Source organism: Eretmochelys imbricata, chromosome 26 (genome assembly GCF_965152235.1).
Source record: "Eretmochelys imbricata isolate rEreImb1 chromosome 26, rEreImb1.hap1, whole genome shotgun sequence".
Classification (NCBI taxonomy): Eukaryota; Metazoa; Chordata; order Testudines; family Cheloniidae; genus Eretmochelys; species Eretmochelys imbricata.
In genome coordinates this window covers 10921044-10929007 of record NC_135597.1, presented here as the reverse complement: position 1 = coordinate 10929007, position 7964 = coordinate 10921044, and positions in this window count along the sequence as shown.

Sequence of the window (7964 nt, the reverse complement as noted above, 5' to 3'; positions counted from 1 at the left end):
AGCACGTTGCAGGGACCGAAGCTTGTGGTGAGAGGAGCATGGGTGACGGCAGCAGGGGCTGCCTTCAAAGGAAAGGAGTCAGGGCAGACACAGCTGCACAGAGAGCCATCCTGCTGCAATGGGAGGCAGTGTGGCCTAGTGGATAGGGGACTGGACTGGGAACTAAGAGTCCTGGGTTCACCCAGCTCTGCAACTGGATTTCTGAGTGACCTTGGGCAGGTCACTGCCCTGCGCCTCAGTTTCTCCATCAATAAAATGGATCATGACACTGCTCTCCTTTGTAAAGTGCATTCTGATGGAAAGCCCTGTATAAGGGTACTACGATAATCATGCAAATGTCATGGCCAAACCTGAATGAGCAGGGGGGCCCAACACCACTGCTGTTGGACCAGCTCCTGCACGAGGGCTTCCCCCCAGGGGTTTACCTGGCCTCACTTCACTTTTAGTCACCTATGTCCCCTCTCAGGGATGGGGCGGGGGGGGGGGGTCCACACTGCGCTAGGAGGATAGGCTAAAAGGCAAGGGCTGAGCCTGGCATTGACTCAGCGGGCAAAGCATGGGGGCCAGCCACTGTCTGGCTCCATGGGGATACCTAGGGGAACATTTCTGGGGGTGCCCCTGAAGAGAACCTCAGTGGGCATGCCCCGAATCATAGTGCCAGCCCTATGAATGACCCAGCAAAGCCCCTGGCACAAGGAATATCAGAGACCAAAACAGCTGCGTTGGAAGGGAAATTTGATTGTGCAGAACCTCATTGTAAATCCTTCGGAGTATCTGTCTGGGTCACTTACTGGCTTTGGGGTTAGATGTATTCTGTCTGTCTACCATCGCTCTGTGTTGCACAATTGGCTGGGGAGACGGAAAAAACCCCAAAGGAACTCCTAACATTTCTACAGGAGAAAACCAGGCCATTTCTCTTTGTTACTAGGAGATCCTGCCTTCTGAAAGTCATCCAAGGCCACTCAGTGATTTGCCTCTGGTTCCACTCATGGCAAGAGAAACGCAGCTGGAAAATTTATGGCAAGCTCTTGGGAAGGGAAAGGAGCAGTTACTGTGCACACCTCAAGTTCAGACAGTGGTAACGAGAGACAGAAGAAGAATGCTCTTGTGTTTAAGCCATTAGGCTGGGATGCAGGAGATCCCCGGCCTGGCCAGACTTCCTGTGGGCAAATCACTTAGCCCCAGGTCCTCAAGAAGAATTTAGGCATTTAACTCCCACTGAAATCAACAGGAGTTACGTGCTTTTAAGGCCAAGATCCTCCAAAGCATGTCTCTCTGTGCCTCAGTTTCCCATCTATAAAATGGGGATAAGATATCATTTCTGTCATTGGTCTCGTTTATTTAGGCTAAGTTCTTCAGAACAGGAACTCGCATGCATTTGTACAGCTTCTAATACAACAGAGCACACATCTTGGTTGGGGCCTTAGGCGCTCCCATTATACAAATGGGCACCGGATACAGGCAGGTTAGGCCAGTCCCGGCGGATTAGTTGGAGAAAGTAAGGAGTCGCAGGATTTTAATGTCGTTTTAGTCATTGTGTGAGACAAGGATTTTTAAGGCTCTGTAGATTCTCCTGGAGCAGAAGAACAGGGGCATTTAATCAAAATAAGAGAAGGCCCCTGTGTCTTGTCTGCGCTTTCACCACATCTGACCCTCACTTAGTCACCGAGTCTGCGATTATACTAAGAACTCCAAAGCATCAACTGTTTCTGCTCCGCCTGAGCCCAGCCCGGCCCTCAGACTCGCCAGGGAAATAGCAGGAGCTGCGTGGCTCAACTCACTGCAAACTAGACTGGAACTGATCACCCTCGAGCGACCACGCCTGCATCAGCCTGGTGACCTCAGCTCTCCGGTGCTGAGTTATGATACACAAAACAACGCTTCCAAAAAGCGGGAGGGAAAACCCTGAAAAGCAGCTGTTATTTTTCTTAGCTCCAAGTTCGCCGTTTGCCCGAGTTCCTCTCCGCTCCTGAACCGTTCCACCGCATCAGATCACAAAACCCACAGCTAGGAAAAGAAACCTCCACACCTTGCTTTTTGCCCAGCTTATTCCCCTGAATTAAACCAAACAACAGCCAGGTAGTTTTAAAAGCTTTTTTATAGGAGCCTCTACCTAGGTGCCTTCTCAAAGGCGTTCCCTAATTCATGATGGCCCAGGGCTTCACAAACATTCAATCGCCTCCAGGATAAAAAATGAGGCTAAAGCTTATTTCTTATACAGCACTTTCAATCAATAGAGCTCAAAGCACTTTACCATCTGAATGTTTTTTATCCTGAGTGCTATTAGCCCCATTAACAGGGTGCAAACTGAGGGGGCACAGACATAAGGGACACAGGAAGTCCACAGCAGAGCTGGAAATTGAAGGCCAGGCTTCCACGTCCTAAGCATCTCAGGGTACGTCTACACTCCAATAAAAGACCCACAGCACCAAGTCTCAGAGCCCGGGTCAATTGACTGGGTCCATGGAGCTCTGGCTGTAGGGTTAAAGATAGCAGTGCAGACATTTGAGCTTAGGCTGGAGCCCTGGCTCCATGACTCACCCCCTCACCAGGTTTCAGAGCCCAGGCTCCAGCCTGAACGTCTACACTGCTATTTTAGCCCCGCAGCCTGAGTCAATTGATCTGCGCTCTGAGACTCAGCACCGCAGGTCTTTCATTGCAGTGTAGACGTACCCAGGCAGGTAAGTTTGGGGTGTGGAGGAGGAAACAGGTGCAAAGAGGCTTAAGGCCTGATTTCCAGGGGGGCTGAGTTCCCACAACAAGTCATTTGAGTTCTAGTCACGCCTGGTGGTGCTCAATGAAATCAGGCCTCCATTGTGAGGGAGGCAGGACATATTCTCTGTTCCAAAGAGCTTACAATCGAAATAGACACAACACACAGAGGGTGGGCAGGGAAACCGAGAAGCGACTTGCCCCAGGTCACACAGTAGATCAATAGAAGAACTGGGACTGAATCCAGATCGAAGTCCGTGTCCAGTGCTTTAGCCACTAGATCACGCAAGCAGAAATACATACAAACACAGAAGCAGAAATCTTGCTGTTCTTGAAAGCAGTGGAGTTATTCACTTGGATAAAGCAAACAGGATTGGGCTGGACAGAGTATGCTGCCGTGCAAGTTACTAGCATTAGGTACTGATGTTGTATAGTAATGATACTGACACCTCCTTTGTCAAATGCTTTGAGAGCTACTGATGAAAAGCACTTTGTAAGAGCTAGGTATTATTATTATGCACAATTTCTAATTCCAAACACTTGTCAATCATGATATTGGCTTTAAAATTAGGAGATTTGTTGTTAAATTGAGTTTTGGAATCTTTTTATTTGTGGGGTCACTGACAGTACGGGGTCAAGTTTTCAAGCTTCTCTCCTCAGCCGTGGGATTAAAATTTTTTTTTTTTTAAATTGAAAGCTGAGATTCTCACATAGTCACCTGATCCCAGGAGCTGAGGCTTAAAAAAAACAAAAAAAAAAACAAAAAAACACACACCAAATATCATGAGAGCTGACAATAGTTATGTTCACAGCACACACAATGGGGGTGTGCAGGGGGAAACCATTTACACTCTTCCAACGGAACACTGCTTTATCTCTTAGAATTTAGAAAAGTTAACACACAGCAACCAATTACTGAGAGACACAAAAGCAGGCTGGTCCCGAAGGCAGAAAGGTACAGCTCAAGCAACCTTGTTCTGGACCGATCACCCTTTTGAAGGCCCAGATCGCATGCCCTCTTGCCTGCAAGCAGGATCAGGAAACCCCTCACAATGTAAAGTGTTAGCTTGTAATGCTAACACAGTTTTTAATACACCACACCCCTAGAGGTACACTGTCAACCAGAGCAAACGAGCTGTGAGCCCTCCCTGCTCATGGGGACAACAATGTACCTACCTCCCAGCCTAAATCAGTTTCACGTTTAGAAAGCGTTCAGCGATCCCTGGATGAAAGGCTCTGTGCAGGCTCAGAGATGCCCAGGTCCTTGCCAGAAATGAGGGTGACAGATTTTTAGTTATTAAAGCATGTTGCTGCTAGAACTTAATCCTGGCGAGACTGATGGAGATAAGGAGCCAGTGTGGTTTTCCACTGTGAGCGGAGGGGAAATATATTACACACGACGTATGTGTCACCCAACCGGCTAACTCAGCTGTGTAAAGTCTGGCTGAGCCGGCGCTCCTCAAGGGTGCAGAAAGCTTCTGCCATCTGTGCAGTTCTGGCCTATTAATTTCCCTCACACACACACTTGCCTGAGCATAGGGAAGGGATTGTATTATTCCACTTGCAAATCTCAGTTCAAAGACTGAGTGGGAGCCACTAAAAGAAGTGAGAGAAAGTTACACTGGGCTGATCCCACAATGGAAGTATCTAATCCAATAGTCCAGGGACATCAATGGAAAAGCTCCCACAGGGGTTGGATCTGGCCCTTACTGCACAGATCTGGATTTCTTTATCTGGTCTTGTCTTTTTAGATTGTAAACAGTAGAGGGGAATGACTGACTCTTTGGGTACATCTACACTGCAGCTGAAGGCCTCATTTCTCTGGAAGTGGATTAAGTTAAATCACAAGCAGACGCTTTTGGGGTACATCTGCGTTGCACGTTTCTTTTGGCGGTGTGCGGTGTACACCCTTCGCACGGGTATAAATAGCAGGGTAGATGGTGAGGCTCGGCTTGGGCGAGAAAAGACATCTGAAGGGTGTGGGTACGTACCTGAGTACCTACCCTACATGGTTCTCTACTCGCCTAAGCCGTGCTGCCGTGTCTACACTGCTATTTTAGCAATGTAGCGTTCTACTGCCTCCCCCTGCCAGAGCCTTTCACCGAGATGTGTAGCTACAGACTGCAGTGTGCGGACCCAGCTGGCTTTTCCTTGTGGCGTGTAGCTACGCATACCCTGCATGCAGCTGCCAACGGTTCATGGTGTAGACATAACCTTAGGCAACACAGTCCCATAGCGAAGATGCAGCCAACACTGATGGAAGGTATTTTTTCTGCTGGAGTAGGACCACCACCTCCTGGAATGAGGTTAGTTACATTGATGAACGCGCTCTTCCATCAGCATAGCTGTGTCTACACTGTGAGTTTTGTTGGCATAGCTGTGTCAGGCAGGGGTGTGGTTCTTAGCTATACCAGTAGGACACTTCACTGTGGATCAAGCCATAACAGAATAGCAATTGCCCTTTAAATTCACACCCTAGCTTATTTTTCAATAGGTTCTCCATGCAGACAAGCCATAACTGACTTACGCTAAACTGAAGAAAGCCTGGTTTAGAGGACAAGTGTCCACACAGCCTTTTGTGCCAGTTTAATTAAACCCATTTAAAAAAAAAGTCACATCTTAAGTTAAACTGGTGCAACTTTGCATGTAGACAAGCCCTTTAATAATGAACTAATTTACCTGAGAAGATGGAAAATAAAAGTGTAGTAAGGAAGCATAATTCAATTTCAGGTGTGGAGCCCTAATAATACTACTGAGCTCTTACATAGCACCTTCCACGCATAGATCGCAAAACACTTTACAAAAGAGATCGGTAGCATTATCTCTATCTTACAGATGGGAAAACTGGGGCAGAGACAGGTGATGTGATCAGCAAGCTAGTGGCAGAACCAAAAATAGAACCCAGGTCTCCTGAGCCCCAGTTCAGTGCTCTATCCGTTAGACCTCACTGCTGCTGCAGCTTCACTGTTCGGGACCCGAGTTAGCGAGATTAAAGCTACGTCGGGTACATCTGCTGCATTGCAATCACACCCAGCAACTGGAATATAGACGTACCCTTTGAATCTCTCCAACTTGCAAGCCTTGGCTCACACATATGCCAACATACTCAACTGTTTGTATCAAGATCCTAATGCACCAGGCTTCTCCTGAAAGTCACTCTTGCTCCCAGCAGCTTGAAGAAGCTGGGAGATTTTCCCGGCGCGTTGGCAGTTGAATGGGACAATTGTTTAGCTTTCTTGTCCTCTGTCTTCATGGTGGTCCTGCTAACGGGTGGATGGGCAGGGAGCTAAGAAACGATCTGAGTTTGCCAGATTGTGGTTCTCCTTCTAAATGGAGGTTAGTAAACTCTTAACATTTCCTGCTAACATGGACACATTAAAGGTTCCCCAGGCTAACAACATCTCTGCCTACAGTTCTGATCAAACTCAGCGGTTAACCCATCGAGTCAAGAAATTCTCCTCTGGCTAGCTTCCAGCAATTCATGCCTCCCTTTATGCTTTCCATATTCCAGTCTGTTTTCCATTTGTTTAATATTTATGTTGTAAGAACCAACCTGAACTGTGCCCAGTAGATTAGACCACTGGTCTGGGTGAGCCAGCAGCTGGCCTCCGCCAAAGCATGGCGCTTCAGCCAAATGCTTTTGGTAAAAATTGGATTCAAAAGAGAAAAAGCAAAGACCAAATCCTGCAGTCTTTAAGCAGGCAAAACTCGCAGTGACTTCAAACCCAGGAGCGGAAGGATGGTCCAGTGGTTAGAGCATTAGCCTGGCATTCAGTTCATTTTTCTGCTCTGCCGCAGGCCTCCTGAGACACCTTGGGGTCGGTTGCCTAGACTCTCTGTGCCTTGGTTTCCCCATCTGTAAAATGGGGGATTATACTGCAGATTAACTATTTCTGATTAGGATTAAGCTAATTCAAAATAAGGCATTCATATTCTAGAATAAGAACATCCACCCATTGAGTTAATCAGGATTACCTACTTTGAATTAACTCTTCATGCACTATAAGAAGCATGTCCACATGGGAGTTGGTGCTGAATAGCTATTGTACTTCAAACCCAACACTAGTTTATTTTGTAACAACTTCCCCATATAGACAAGCCTATAGTCCAACGCCTGCTCTCCTTATAAAACCACACCAGTGCCTGGAACTTTTGAAGCCTGTTCTTCTCTAACAACTTTCACAGTAACATAGAAGAGGCCAGTGTGTCATTGATAAGATTCAGCCTAAGAGAAAACCAATCAAGCTCTTTCTGTTGGATGGCCCTGGTGCCCGGCTTCGTGCGCATCACTGTGGGATAATGGCTTTCAAACAACTGTGGCATATTTAGCGTTCCCCTGACATTGGTGTTTATAGCATCTTGTTCATATGCAGGGGTAACCATGACTGAATCCTCCTGTTCTAAAACCGCCCGGTGACAGAGGATGCTGTGAACCTGGACTCAGAACGGGAATTCAAATCAGCAAAGGGCCAAGCAGAGGTTGATTGTTTGGCTCCAGGCTCTGTTTCAGGGAGTCTGTAAGACTGGGCTGGGAATCATGAGAACATGTTCTCTCCCAAAGCCCCAGGTGCTTCGGTTTCCTGTCTCGGATAGAAAGGTTGAAAGAAAAGTCTCCTTTTCAGCACTGCTGATGCTACTCAGGACCCAGGAGTGCAACTTGCATGCTGGGAAACTCCCATTTAGCCAGACACTTCAGAGCCCCAGTGAAAGGTCCATGCTTGTTTTTATTAAGCGACCTGCAGAGAGAAGCCTGCGCTGAGCTGAACTACACAGAGAAAAGGGATATTTCATCTTCCACAGAAGCCCCTACACGTAGGGAGCCCGCATGGAAAAACAAAGCAAAAACAACACATGTGAAAGGCTATAAGGGACCTTCAAATAACATCCCTGAGATGGCCTTCATGGCCAATATTCCTTACGGCTGTGGCCATTGTAAATACACAGAGCCTTGGGTCCTCGCAGCTGATAATGAGAAACACGTGGCTCTAACCCCTGAGCCTATAAAAATTTGCTGCAGAAGACCAGAGAGAGCCACATGTATTGTTATGGCAGGAGTCACCATATGGTGCTAGGACATGTAGTCCTACAAGGTCAAGAGAGAGAGATGCTGTCTTTCAAGGAATACTGTGTTGTTAGCTGTGTGAGGTAGGTTCTTTGGAGAAGGGGGGGAAAGCTGTGGCAAGCAGCAAGGGAGTTTGTCTGCCTTAATCTTTCTAACTAGAGTCAATTTGTGGGGCAGAGCTGCTCTGGGA